General features: G+C 35.6%; 1 protein-coding gene across 1 annotated transcript in view; it reads right to left on the bottom strand.

Moving 5' to 3' along the window:
* LOC105036076 (uncharacterized) overlaps positions 1–15,269 on the bottom strand; it is an 85,206-nt gene that overhangs the window by 8,983 nt on the left and 60,954 nt on the right.

Raw genomic sequence — 15,269 nt, 5'->3', positions numbered from 1 at the left:
TTGTGCATATTTTGCACTGCAAAAGGCTGACTCATTCGATATCCACTATATCATCCACCTGGAAAATACATAGCTATCATTGGTGCCAAACAAGATGGATGGGGGGACAAGCCATAGCCCTTCATTTTCAAGATTGGCGATGTAGCAGCTATCCAAAGATGCACATTCTGTAAAGTGCAAACAAGAGGCACCACAGATGATTCTAGTTCATTATGTCCCGGACGCTGGATTGGTTTACCCTTATGTTTTGTAGCTTCAATTGCATACTTGAATGAAAACATGGGGAAGTCTCATGTTTCAAAGAAACAAAAATGGGTTAATTATATTTTACTTACACTCATGTTTTACACCTTGATACTGCAGCAAAAATTAAATTAATTAAAAATATATCTGATATAAATTCTAAACTTTGAAAACTGCCTTCCAATCACTTGCTTCCATGTTAGCATGTTAAAGAAAAAGGTGTATTAGTCTATTGTTGACCCTAGATTTGATTTTGATGATTTTGATAAATAACAAAATATTTGAATATATGATTGATACTAATGAGATTTTTAAGTGTTTGAGGAGAGATTTTAGAAAACTAAAACCATATTTCAAAGGTGCTCAAGACTTCTATCTTAAAGATTCAAAGAAGATAGATTAAAAAGATTAAGCCATGTAAATTTCAAGTGATGATGGCCTCGAGTCGACTCTTGAAGGAGTAGAGTCAACTCTAGCTCAATTTTAAAATTTGGCACAGATCTTGAGTCGACTCAAAAAGTCCTAGAGTTGATTTTGATATGTAGAGTAGCACCGGTATAGATCTTGAGTCGACTCCCACAAGCCTTGAGTCGGCTCTCTCAAGAAAAATAGAGAGGTAGTTTTCTACGCATAGTCTTAGAGTCGACCCCTAAAGACCTCGAGTCGACTCCAGGAAGGCTCAAGTTAACTCCAGATTTACTCGAGTTGTCTCTATTGCAGCTGACAGCACCAATGGCTAGTTTTTCAAAAGCTGTAGAGTTATCCAAAATTTCTCAAATGGCTATTTTTCAAGTTTCAATGGTCACAAACCCATTTTTAGTGAAATTGATAAGGATTCATAGGTGCCTAAGCCATTATTAAAATAAGAGAATAAAAGAGAATCAAAGGAAAAAATAGAGATCATTTGAAAACTCCAAAAATTTCTATTGTGCATTAAGTGAGCAATCAAGAAGCAATTTGCAACTCCAACCATTTGCTTCTTGTACATTCAAGTGCTTCTCAAGATGAAGAAGAGAGCATTTATTGCAAGGGCTTCCTAACTCCTCAAATTGTGCTTCATTGACACACCACTTGCTTATTAAGTAGCTTAAGTTTGCGCAAAGTTTTTTGTATTCAAATTTCTGTGTAGAATAAGTTTCAATTGAGATTGAAACTTGGGGGTTAAGCTCATCCAAGTTTAAACTTAGATTTGTTCAAGCTTAGAAGTGACTTGAAAAAAGATTTTGATTGGTAAGCCCACAAAACTAACTGGATTAAAATTATGAATCTAGAAAATAATCTTGCTGTAATCTTAGTGATTATAGTAAAATTTTCAAAGATATTGCTTGGAGAGTGGATGTAGGTATTGTACCTGACATCAAACTGTTATAAATTTTGTTGTTTGTGTGTGTGTAGATTTGCCTTCCATTTACTTGCTTTATTGCATTATATTTTTACTTATACATTCATGGTTTCCACTGCATGCATACTTAATTCAATTAAGTAGTGTATATATCTATTTTAAGTTAGAAAAATTTTTTGAAAATCTAATTCACTCTTCCTCTTGAGTTGTATCTCTTAGCAATAAGTGGTATCAGAGCAGACACTTTTTCACTTGCTTGTCTTATGATCTAGAGAAAAAGATCAGATGGTAATCTAATTAAGTGTTCTCTTGCTGAAAGGCAGTCCATAAACTGATCATCTTCATTTAATGGTTCTTATACGTATTGAAAAGTATGCATACATATATTTATTCAAGTTCTTGATTATGATCTTTAGATTGTTATAATCAATGGGCCACGCACACCCACTGTCACTATAGATGGAATGTTATTTCGAAATTAGAAAAAGATTGAGATGACATTAACAAGAAAATGGCTTAGCTGAATGCTAAAGCCATGAATGTGCTTTATTCTTCACTTGATACTAATGAATTTAACCAGATTTTCATCTATGTTTCTATTAAAGAAATATGGGATATGCTTGAGGTTACCCATGAAGGTATCAATTAAGTGAAGAAATTCAGAATTGATATATTAGTACATAAGAGTGAGTTATTCAAAATGGAATCTAATGAAATCATAACTGAAATATTTACTCGTTTCACTAATATCATAATTAATCTTCTTAAAAGTTTAGTAAATCTTATACTAACAATGAGTTTGTGAGCAAAATTCTTGAGTCTTTTTCTTGGATATAGGAGGCAATTAGGTAATAGCCATATAAGAAGCATGAGATCTCAACACCTTGCCCCTTGAAGAACTACTTAGCTCTCTTGTGACTCATGAGTTAACCATGAAGAAAAATATGAAAGATGAGACCAAAAAGAAAAAGATGATAGCTCTTAAGTCAACAGTCAAAGAAGAAGAGGAGAGTGAGGACTCAAAAGAATGAGATGAAGATGAGGAATTGACCCTAATAACAAGAAAATTCAGATGCTTTATAAAAAAGAAGAGGTCGAACTTCAAAAAAAGGCCATTCTCCAAGGATGAGCCAAGCAAAAAAAGAGAAAGACAAAGATAAGGAGACACTCATCTATTTTCAATACAAGAAGTCGGGGTACTTCAAGATGAACCATCCTTTATTAAAAAAATCCTTCAAGGAGATGAAGAAAAGTCAATAATGACTATTTAGAGTGATAGTGAAGAGTTAAGGTGAGATCACTATGAGAATTTGTAGTATTAGCGACGGTATTAGCGATCAAAAATCAAGCCATCGTTATAATAGTCTTTAACTATCAAAAAAATGATCCAAAAAATTAGCTGTTGCTAATACTATTAGTGACTCAATAATGACTATTAGCAATGACAAAAGTCGTCGCTAATAAATTTAAAATTTTAAAATATTTTTTGGTTATAATTATAGTTAAATTAATTAATTATCAACTGCTATTGGTGATGAAAAGATTTACTATCGTTAATAATTTTGAAAAAAAATTTATTTAAAAAATTATGAATTTTTTTTTTGATAACAGTATTAGCGACGGCGATTAGTTTTTAGCGATAAAAGATTATCGTCACAAATACCAATAATATGATTTACCGATGGCATTAGTGATGGCTATCATTGTCGTCGCTAATAGTCCACCAAAAATACCCCTTGGCCTATAGGAGAGAAAAAAAAATTTCGCACCTCATTCGCCCCCTTCCCGTGATTCCCCCCTCACCAGCAGCTCCTCCTTCCCGACTTTCCCCCCCTTGCCGATGCCTCCTTCTCGATGGTTTCCCCCTCCTCGGTGCCTCCTTCCCGGTGGTTTCCTCCTCCCTGCATTTTGGTGTCTCACGGCCCCAAGCCTATATTGCTTTTCCACCCCTCGTCGATGCCTCCTTCCCAGTGATTGCCCCCCTCTCAGATGCCTCCTTCCCGATGGTTCCTCCCTCCCTGCGCTTTGACATCCCACAGCCCTGAGCCCATGCTTTGGCCATGCCGGCGGCTACCTCGACCCTGTCGGCCCCGACCTCGCCGCCCCGACCCACCGGCCTAATCCTGCAGCCCCTGCCTTGCCACCCCCAACCCACGGCCCTGACCCTATGGCCCCTACACCATCGGCCCAATCCTGTTCTCCCCCTACCTCCCCATTCTCCCCCTGCCCCTCCCTGTTTTCTCTCTTCTCTGCTCGTGGCTTTGCAATCTCAGATCTAAAAGGAGAGAAGCATATATAGTAAGATCTCTCTTCTCACCTTCTCTCAGAATGCGTGATCACTAAGGGGTCCTCTACTCATGCTGTGGAGGATCCTGTTGTAGGAAGAAGCTTAAATCCATGCTAGGCTTCTCTTTTTTAATCCTTTCTTGTTGGTGGTGTGTTTCGGTGGCACATGCTCTCTTTGTCCCATGAATTCCATGAGCTTTTATGGTGAAGGGAAATATTGGAGTGTAAGGTCGTTAGTTAAGTGCTAGAGATTGAAGTCTTGGTTAAGAGTTGGAAGTGACTAAAGAAAATTATTAGCAATCTTTTTTGGGGTAGTTCTTTCGAAGGATTTAGAGAAAATATTCCATGAGCTTTCGTAATTGGCTCTTTCACAAGACATTAAGTTGTTTTATTTTTTTATCTTCATTTTCCTTTCATCCATGCTCCATTCACTTCATATATGACACTTTTGTTTGTTTTCTTTTACATATTTCAGTTATCTTCATTCAAATGTTTATAAGTTAAGGTATAAGGTGCTTTCGACTTCAAAAATTTTTTAAGTGATACCTCAACTAGCTTTAACTGAGGATGTTTGCATATGTCCTTCATATTTGCTCGAGCTTTGAGATTGTCCTTCATCTTGCCCTTGACATCCATAATAGTGTAGAAAATATTATTGAATACATTCTTCTCAATATGCATGATAGTAAGATTATGATGGATCAAATTGGTGGACCAGTATAGTAATTCTCAGAAGATGCTTCACTTTACCCAGTTATGAGTCCTACCGAACCCTCGAGGCTTCTGCTTGTCAAATAGCATAATTAACAAACTGGACTTCATCCAGTTGGAATACCCTTTGAAACACTTCCATACCACTGAGGAGTGGGGGTGTATGATCCTTCTCTATCTTATTCCTCCTAAACTATCCCTCTACTTTCAAAAAAGATAATGCTCAGAGAGAAATTGACGATGACAATCAAACTAGCAGGGCTTACGATCATGCTCAAGTTAAAATAATTTTATATTCTCCATGCAATAGAGACATGCAAGCTTTCCATGAGTCCTCCATCCTGATAGCATCTTATAAGTAGAAAAATCGCTAATGGTCCACATCAATGCAGCCTTCATTACAAAATTCTACTTCTTTGATACATCAAAAATACGTATGCCATCAGACTATAAGAATTTTAGCTCATTAACGAGAGACCTTAGATATACATCAATACTTCTACCAAGATGTCGTGATCCAAGAATGACTAATGTAAGAAAGACATTATGTTCATTCATACACATCCCAAGTGAAAGATTGTATGGAGTAATAAATACTGACCAACATGAATAAGGGGCCGCTGCATGACTAAACGGTGTAAAGCCATCTGTAGATAGACCTAGTCAGATATTGCATAGTTTCTGAGTAAATAAAGGATGGCAAGCATCAAATTGCTTTCATGCCTCACTGTCCGATGGATGACTCATCATACCGGAGTGCTCGCGAATCCCTTCTTTATGCCATCTCATCTGTCCAATAGTATTCTTAGATAAGTACAGCCTCCGAAGCCTAGGAGTGAGCGGAAGGTATCGAAGAATCTTACATAGTATTCCCTTCTGATTTTTACCCTCTTGTCTCGGCTTAAATCAACTTTCACCGCATACGTCACACAAGCTCTTCAGTTGGTTCTCCTTATAGAAAAGTATGTAATCATTATAGTATGCATCTATCTTCTCATATCTCATACCTAACCCTTTCATCATTTTCTTTGAAGTATAGAAGCTCCCAATAAGCTTCTCATCCTTGGGTAGCATCTTCTTTATTATTACTACCATTCTATCATAACAATTGACTGTCATATTAAACTCGACCTTCAAATTCAATAACTCTGACACAGCTGATAATATAGTATGTGTTTTACATTCCAACCATATTGGTTCATTAGCATCTTTCAACATATGGTAGAATCGCCACTGCCAGTTTGTGGATCGTTCTCTACATCCCAGTTAAATTCAGGATCAATCGCATCCATAATCATGTTTATCATTCTATCTGTGTCCCTATCCTACTCGCTTCTAACCCTTGCAACCGTCTCTCACATCTCCCTATATAGGTACGAATGCTTGTAGTTGGACATAAATCCACTCTTATACAAATGGATAGTAATTGTAGTTGATGTAAGAGTATTGTATTCCCAAAAATCACAGAAGTACTCTACATCCTCTCTATATTCAGTAGAAATCACCTCATCGACTACTCGATGATTCATCCAACTACCGTCCATGGCACACTATCGATCTAAGAATTTTGCATATATATAAATATAAGGCAACTGCTAAGTAATTATTTTATCTTTCAAAATGACTTATATAGTAAATACATTCTATCATCAACCAATAGGTATAGAAGGTCCTATCACATTTAGAAAATATATTAAATCTATAGATCAATTACGGTAATCAAACGATATGTAATAGGGGTCAAAAAAAATTTCAGCAGTATTTTTTCTTAATTTTCCCCATATGACTGTAGATATGTGAAAAGAACTAAAAAAAAATATTATTCAAAATTTCTTTCAAACCTTGAGTATACCATTTAATTACTTTAATGACCTATAGAATTACTAGCATTTTCTAAACTGTTCATAGTGGACAATCAATTAACCAGTGTACATAATTCTTTCATCCATACAAAAGTATATAAATATACGGATACAATAGAATATATACATTAATCAAAAGATGGGTTTATGTTTTCATGCAATGTAAAATTTTTTAAAAATTAACACCATCAATCTTAGCGTGCAAGAAGCACGAGGGCTAGATGCCTTAGACGCCAGTTGGGACTCGAGGCTCCGAGCATGTAGGGCATGCCCTAGCTCCGTGTTTGCAATGCTGACCCACATCTTTCCTCGGCCTGAGTACATAGGGTGCATGGGGGCTGGATGTCTTGGACACCAGCTGGGGTCAAGGCTTGAGCGCATAGGGCACACCCCAACCTCATGTTTGCAATGCTGTCTGATACCTTCCCTCGATCTGAGCACTCTAATGTCAAGACCCAAGTCCCATGCTTCTAATTAATTAATCAATTAAATATCTAATTAATTAATTAAATTAATATTTAATTAATTAGTTTTTAATATCTAGTTAGACTTAATTAACATAATTTAAATAAATAATTAATTTTTAGTGATGGTATTAGCCGTTGCTAATACCGTCGCTAATACTCATAACAGCAAGGAGACCGTTAGGGAATGAGACGTCAGCTTGAGGATGCGGCTGTGGAGATGAGGGCACAGGGATGGGGTCGCAGGGTCAGCCGACAGGCTGGGGGCGGCAGGAAAGGGGCTGTGAGGTTAGGGTCGGTGGGGTCGGGGCGGCCGCGGGCATAGTCGAAGCACGAGCTCGAGGCCACGGGATACCAAAGGGATGGGCTCGGGGTTGCGGGACGTTGGAGGGATGGGATGGAGAGGGAGGAAAGGGGGGTGGGGGGGATAGGGGTTTAGGGTTGGTTTGGGCATCAGAGGGATGGGGCGGAGAGGGAGGAAAGGGGGGTGAGGGTGGATCAGGGGTGGTTTTGGGGTTGGTTTGGGCATCGGAGGAATGGGCTCGGGATCACGGAACGTTGGAGGGATGGGGCGGGGAGGGAGGAAAGGGGGGTATGGGAGGGAGGGGGTGTTTAGGGTTGGTTTGGGCATTGGAGGGCTGGGCTCGGGGCCACGGGATGCTAGAGGGATGGAGCAGGGAGGGAGGAAAGGGGGGTTGCGGGGGGAGGGGGTTGGTTTGGGGTTGGTTTGTGCGCCGGCGAGAGGGTATCATGGGAAAGGGATGGGAACAAGTACGAGCAAAAAATTTTTTTCTCCGACGGGGTGGTTTTGGGGTGGACTATTAGTGACAGTAAAATGGCCATTGCTAATACTATCGACAAAGGCATTAGCAATGGCCATTTTTATCGCTAAAAACAGAATGCCGTTGTTAATACTTTTATCAAAAAAATATTTTTTTATAATTTTTTAAATATATTTTTTTAAAATTATTAGTGATGGCAAAAATATCATTGCTAATAGCCATTGATAATAAATTAATTTAATTATAATTATAGATCAAAAATAAATTTTAAATTTTAAACTTTTAGGGATGGCGAACGCCATCGCTAATGGTCATGACTTCGTCGCTAATATTATTAGCGATGGCTATTATTAGAGACGATCGATGCCATCTCTAAAAAATAAAAAAATTTATAAATTTAAATTATTTGCGATGGCATCTACTGTCGCTAATAATCTCAGTAGAATATAATTTTTTTTAATTTTTCTCTAAATATAGTATAATTTTGATATTTAAAGCTCATCTTCACCATTTGTTATTTAAATAATTATCGTTAGAGTACTGTCACAAAAGATCACCCCGATTCGATAGTTCTAGCTATGTCGATCAATGATATTCGATTTCGACGATCACGAATGATCGCATAAGGATCTGATAGATAGAAACTATCAATGGATCTAAAAATTTACAATGATAATTTTGATGATATTTATAATATACTATCAAAATTTTACTTCAATCAGACATCATTATCATGATTAATTTAGTATAAAATAATTTTGATCGTTAAATAAAAAATGAGTGATCAAAAGGCCAAATGATATCTGACTAAGATATTTTTTTATATAAATGATCTTTGCTATTATTTTAATCATTTATACGGTGATGATCATAAAATTCAAATCGTACATATATGAATCATCTATATTAAGCAAACTTATAAAAGCACAAATATAATTACTTAAGAGCTTTAAGAATGAGTATAAAGAGACATATAATTTTGAATCGTTCATATACATATAGTTTGAATTATATGATCACCATCATATAAATGATCAAAGTAGTAACAAAGATCATTTTTTAAAAAAATATCTTATAATCGGACACTATTTGGTCTTTTGATCATTCATTTTTTATTTAACGATCTAAATCATTCCGTACTAAATGGACCATGATAATGATGTCCGATTGAAGTAAAATTTTGATAGTATGCTACAAATATCATCAAAATTATTATTATAAATTTTTAGATCCATCGATAGTCTCTATCTATCAGATCATCATGTGATTGTTTGTGGCCATCGAAATTAAATTTTATTGATCCACATAGCTAAAGCTATCGAATCGATGCAATCTTTTATGACATACTCTAATGATAATTATTTAGATAATGAACGGTGAAAGATAAAATTTAAATTTTAAAATTATATCATATTCAAAAAAAATAAAAAAAAATTATATTTTGCTGAGATTGTTAGTGACGGTAAGTGCCGTCGGTAATACTCATCCTATCGTCGCTAATGGTTATTAGCAACGATAATCGCCATCTCTAATACTCTTCCAACCATTGGTAATAAGTTTAATAAATAATTTTTTATGATGACTTATTTTTTTATCATGATTGATTGTTGATAAAAATATTTATTAGTGGCAAATTTTTTGCCATCGCTAATAGCCATTGATAAAAAGGTTATTATCGATGGAAAATTTACCGTCAGTAATGCCATCGCTAATACCCACTAATAGAGATAGCAAAAATATTGTCACTAATGACTATCGTTAATATCTTAATTTTTTGTAGTGTGCTTGCTATAGTTGCATACTATATTTATGTGATCTGACAGATGGATGTCAATATCACTTTCCTCAATGATAATCTTGAGGAAGAGGTCTATATGACTTAGCCAAAGAGATTTATCTCAAGTAGGAGAGTAAATCAAGTATGCAAGCTGAAAAAAATTAATCTATAGATTGAAACAAGCTTCAAGGAGTTGGAATATCTATTTTGATATGACCGTCAAAAAGTTTAACTTTATCAAAAATAAGGATGAACCATGTGTGCATATAAGAAGACAAGGAGAGTACTATTATCTTCTTGATTCTGTGTCGATGACATACTACTTTTTGAGAATGATGTCTCAATATTGCAATCGGTCAAGACTTGGCTATTAAATAGATTTTCTATGAAAGACTTAGGTAAAGCATCCTATATACTGGATATAAAGATCTATAAAGATAGATCTAAGAGAATGCTTGATTTATTCCAATCTCAGTACATAGATCTTATATTGAAAAGGTTCAACATGGAGGCAAGTAAAAGAAGTTACTTGCCTATAAGTCATGGCATACATCTCTCCAAAAAAATGTATCCCAAGACACCTGAGGAGAGAAAGAGAATGAGTGAAATCTTTTATGCTTCGGCTGTGGGATCAGTTATGTACATCGTGCTATATATCAGGCTTGATGTAGCTTATGCTTTAGGCATAGCTAGCAGATTTCAGGTTGATGTACAAGAGGTCATTAAAAAGCTATGAAAAATATTTTTAAGTATTTGAGAAGGACTAAAAATGCTTTTTTATATATGGAGGAACATAGTTGAAACTAGAAGGGTATACAGATTCTAGTTTTCAATCTGATTCAGATGATAACAAGTCTATTTCAAGATATGTATTTATCCTGAATGAAGGAGCAGTGAGTTGGAAAAATTCTAAACAGTAGACTATAGCTGACTCAACTATAGAGTCAGAATACATTGCTATTAGTGAAGCCGCCAAGTAAGCTGTTTGGATAAAAAAATTTATCACAAAATTGGATGTGATTCTTGAGATAGAATGATCGGTGCCAATTTTATTATGATAATACTGGGCCTCTTGCTTAAGCCAAAAAACTTAAGTCTTATCATAAGCCCAAGCACATTCTCGGATGCTTCTACCTTGTTCGAGATTTTGCTGAGAGATAAGATATTGTAATAGAATAAGTTGATACTAAGAATAATATAGCTGACCCATTCACTAAGGTTATACCACAGCAGCTATTTGATCGCCATCTCGATTATAAGGGATTGAGATATAAAAGTGATTGGCTTTAGTACAAGTGGGAGATTAAAAGAATAGCACCCTATAAGCCAATCGTATGAGTGATGCAATAAATTTTTTTTTTGTAATTTTTCAACTCATGTAATGATATTTATGAAATAAACAAGGCATTGATTCATCATTATAGCTGTATTTTATTGTGTTTATGATTATGATGAACCTCATAGATTAGGGTAATGATTTTAGGACCATGAAGAGTTTATGCCTATGAAACTAAAATCCTAAAATTTTAATCTAAAATAATCTTGATCATAGGAACATTAAGTCAGAGATCAATATTCCAAAAAGACTGACACATTCTATGTATAGTCAATGGAGAGGATGGCTGATTTCATAAGCTACTTGTGTAGGACACTGATACAAGAATATGGATGCTCATTAGGGAATCAGTTTATTGAATTGACTCACTGACAGAGAACATCTTATGGAGCCTTACTTGCATGTCAAAAGATAGTTCTTTAAGTGAGAGTTGTGCTAATGATCCTTAAACTTGAGCCACCATAAAATTTTATGCACATGAATCTATATTTTGATTCATACCTAGGTATGACATTAAGGATATGTACAAAATATTTTGGATATCGAAGAGTGTCTATAGAGGTTGTGAGTCGATCAACAAGAAATTGATCACTCTTAGTAAGAAGAGATGTCATCCTATGCATTCTCATCGTTAGATGACTCAGAAAGTCTTTGGCCAAAGCAGGATGAAGATTAGAAAAAATTTTTAATACTTCAACATTAAAGCCATCACTGATTGATGGAGAATCGATAAGAATATATATTTGAGTGTGACATGATTTCATACTCATGAACTTATTCGGGATGCAGGATGATCGAAAGATTGAATTGTACGATAACTTACCACTGAAAGATATATTTAGTATTTTCATCAAATTTTACATCTTCTGGATAATCATGATACGTTGCTAAATATTAATCTTGACTTATATGTTTAATCGAATTAAAGAGTTTAGCTCGATTGAAGGAGTGGTTTAGAAGTTCAGACGAGAGTCTTCAAAAGAGTGAAGTTAGGTTCTTGAAGAAACTTGACCGGTGCGAAGCTATTCGAGTTTTAAGGGTTAGAACTTTTAAAGCAAAGTTCAAGAAGGAGCACTATCCTTGGATCGATTCCTATGTGGATCACCATTGGAGGACGAATACTTGGATTCCTAGTAAAAATTGGAATAAGTATTATAGGTATTCTTCTAATCTTACTTATTTAATTTATGCTTTGATTGATATTATCAAGGGATCCTGGGCGCTAGGATTTCGACGTGCTGGATGTTTTGAATAAAAATTTTTAATCACCTAAGCCTTTCGCTGTACCACCGGAATCCAACAGCTTTTGGTTCTTTGGTTTTTCTTCTAGCTTCATCATGGTGGACAGGGAACTAAAAACTATGCACACACACATCTTATTAATGTACACGCACTGTATTCCCAGTAAATTAGCTTCCTAATATCAAGAGCTGGAAGGACATAACAGAAAATTTGAAATCTTAGTTAGGGGTTTATGTATTAGCAGCTCTGCATAAAATTCAACAACTTAGCATCCTTCTGACATTATGATTCGTGATGCAAAAAAAAAAAAAAAAAGGAAAAGATGCACTGTTTTATCATGGAAGAATTTGACATAATGATAATACAGTTTTGTAGATTAATTAAGTACACGAAGAAAACCTCCATGATCTAAAGAAAGTACATGAACCGTTTCATGTTAAATTAGACAATAACATTACATTAAGTAAAATAAATGTCACACTCGATTTCTTAGCACACCATATAATTGGATGAAACCTGAAGGGATGATGAATGGAGCCATCACAGACAATAAATACCTAGCAAACTTTAAAGTCCCACATCAGAATGCCATGCGGTGCGAGCTTCTTGCAGCTTCTCAGCTCCTCACTCCTGTCACCTTCTACCAGAATATTTTCAACAGCTTCAACAGGCTTTCTCGTTCTGCAAACAAACAACACAAAAGATTAATGATATTTAATATTCAAAATTTTTTCCGATTATTTGAGATGATCTAGACTATTTTGGTTGGGGTCATGAAAGAACTAGAACATGGATGCAAGGTAAATTCAGTGACAATACGTGACCACTGGGTTAGTGGGTTATGCCTTCATAGAAGTGGCACAAACCACCTTTTTTCTTTGCATATTCTTGATTCATACTTCACCAAACCCCCGGCCCCTGTTTTTGATTACTCGAGTCATTGATTAAGGGCCCTCATTTTCCTTAGTGGGTCACCCACAATTTACAACCGGACAAAAATAAATTAGGTCCATGATATATTGAATAATTCTTAACAAATTTCAAGTTCAATGCAGTGGGTATGGCGACTAATTTAGTGTAACTGACAAGCTGTGTTGCTGCTTGGACTTTGCACACACGCAATCAAGAGAGAAAGCAAGAGCCTCCAGGGGAGGTGTGAGAGAGAATGCAGATTGAGCAAGATTTCATTCTTTCCAAGAGTAGATTTGAGCCAAAATGAGCTCAGTCTATTAAAGGTTATTTTTTTCTCAAAATTTTAAAACTCTAAAAATATCTAAGTGATGTATAAATGATTTGACATGGCTTGGATGCATGGTGCCAAGGCAAAGATAAGTCCAGTAGAATTTGTATAATTACTGAAGTAATACAATATTTTTTCTACATTGCCTTTTTTTTCTTTTTTTTTTCATTAAAGAAATATGGTGGGAGTGCTGCCTTCTAAGTAATGGTTGTTTTTCCCTTGGTTGCCGTGAGGGATGAGGAACAGGATCCTCTATGGTATTCAAAAAGTATCGTAAGGTGCTGTATATATATTAGGACATCTATTAAAAAAGAAACGATTATGTGATATTTATTTAAACTATTCAATATCTTTAGAGTTTATCTATTCCTCTTTTTTAATATTTTAACGCATGTGTATAAGCACGTGTGGCCATCTATCTTTTGATGGATGTCTTCGAAGCATACACAATTTTATGATATTTTTAAGTACCGTAGAAGATCGGTTCTCGAAAGATAGGTGATGAAAATTTTTGTGATGCTTTGAATGTTTCAAGCTGAATCGGGGTTGGCGGTTAGTATTGTTGGCTTTCTTCTAATTAATAATAGATAGATGGTCAACCCCGCCCCTTATATCAAAAGGAGGGGAAAAAAAAAAAAAACTTTACGGAAACTCCATGGGTGACTGCATGTCATGCTCTTTTTTAAACTCTCCACCTAGTCTCCACCAGTGCTTTGGACCTCAAACTCACCCCTTCGTGGTTGTTGTCAGCTTATAAAAATCCTCGACGATTGGCGTATGTACCATCACGGGGTGCACATGGTGTAGAATATAGTTTCTCCCACTCAAGTCCCTCTCCCATTTGAGTATCCCATAAAAATCGATGCGTCATTAAAAGTCAAAAAGAAGGGGCAGCATCTCATTCTTAAGTTACAGTGAACGGTGGGAGTTATTTAACCTTTAAAACACACATCATGGGGAAGAAAAAGAGCATCCTAGAAATTAAAGAATCCAAGCTCGGCCACTCGTCATCCAACAAACCATGATGGAGATAGATAGGGGATTAAAGCGACATCGTTATTATCCCTTATAAATATCTTACGTCTCAAACTATATCCTAAATATTGTTGAGTCCAGACTCTCTGTTGTGCATATTCTACACCAAAGAGGGTTGTGAATCGGCCCCTATGTCATCCATCATAGAAAAACATGGCTATCATTCATTTCAAAAATAAAGTTTGGTGCCATAAGATTGGCAAGAAGATGAGCTATAGCCATCCATTTTTTAAATGTACGATGTAGCAGCTATCCAATTAGGATGCATGTTCACTATAGTGCAAAAGAGGCACAATGGATGATCCTAGCTCGTTATTATCAACCCGAGATGCTGGATAAATCTACCCTTATGTTTGAATGGCACACTCAAATAGAAATAAGTGGAACGCTTCTTGTTTCAAAAAATAGAAATAGGTTAATTATACTCTACTTGCACTCATATTTTACACATTGAAATGGCAGCAAAACTTAAATGACTTGAAAATATTTCTTGATATAATTGAAATTATATCTGATATAAGTTTTAAACTTTGAAAACTGCTTCCAATCATCAGCTTGCATGACAGCGTGTGAAGGAAAAAAGAGTATTAGGATCTATGAATATCGGAAAAAACTTTGTAGTGTCTAACAGAAAATGTTTCTGATGCAGAAAAAGAGTGCCATGCAGCATTATAAATATAGAATATCAAAAGGTGCACAGTTTTTGACATATATTACATTTCAATTCTGCACATCAACCTATGCACTATATTTATTTAAATTTAAAAAAGATGACTCCGTGTACAAGACTCGTACCATTACAGGATGTGCGAGGGCTAATGCAGAGCGGCTTTTTCTATATTTCGGACATATAACACACCTAGATTACGATATAGCTCCCTTACCATTGTGCCAAGACTCACTCTTACTCAATTAAATTTAAATTAATATTTTTTTTAGTTACAATGCT

Source organism: Elaeis guineensis, chromosome 11, assembly GCF_000442705.2.
Source record: "Elaeis guineensis isolate ETL-2024a chromosome 11, EG11, whole genome shotgun sequence".
In the NCBI taxonomy this organism is placed as follows: Eukaryota; Viridiplantae; Streptophyta; class Magnoliopsida; order Arecales; family Arecaceae; genus Elaeis; species Elaeis guineensis.
This window is presented reverse-complemented; position numbering and strand designations above follow the sequence as displayed.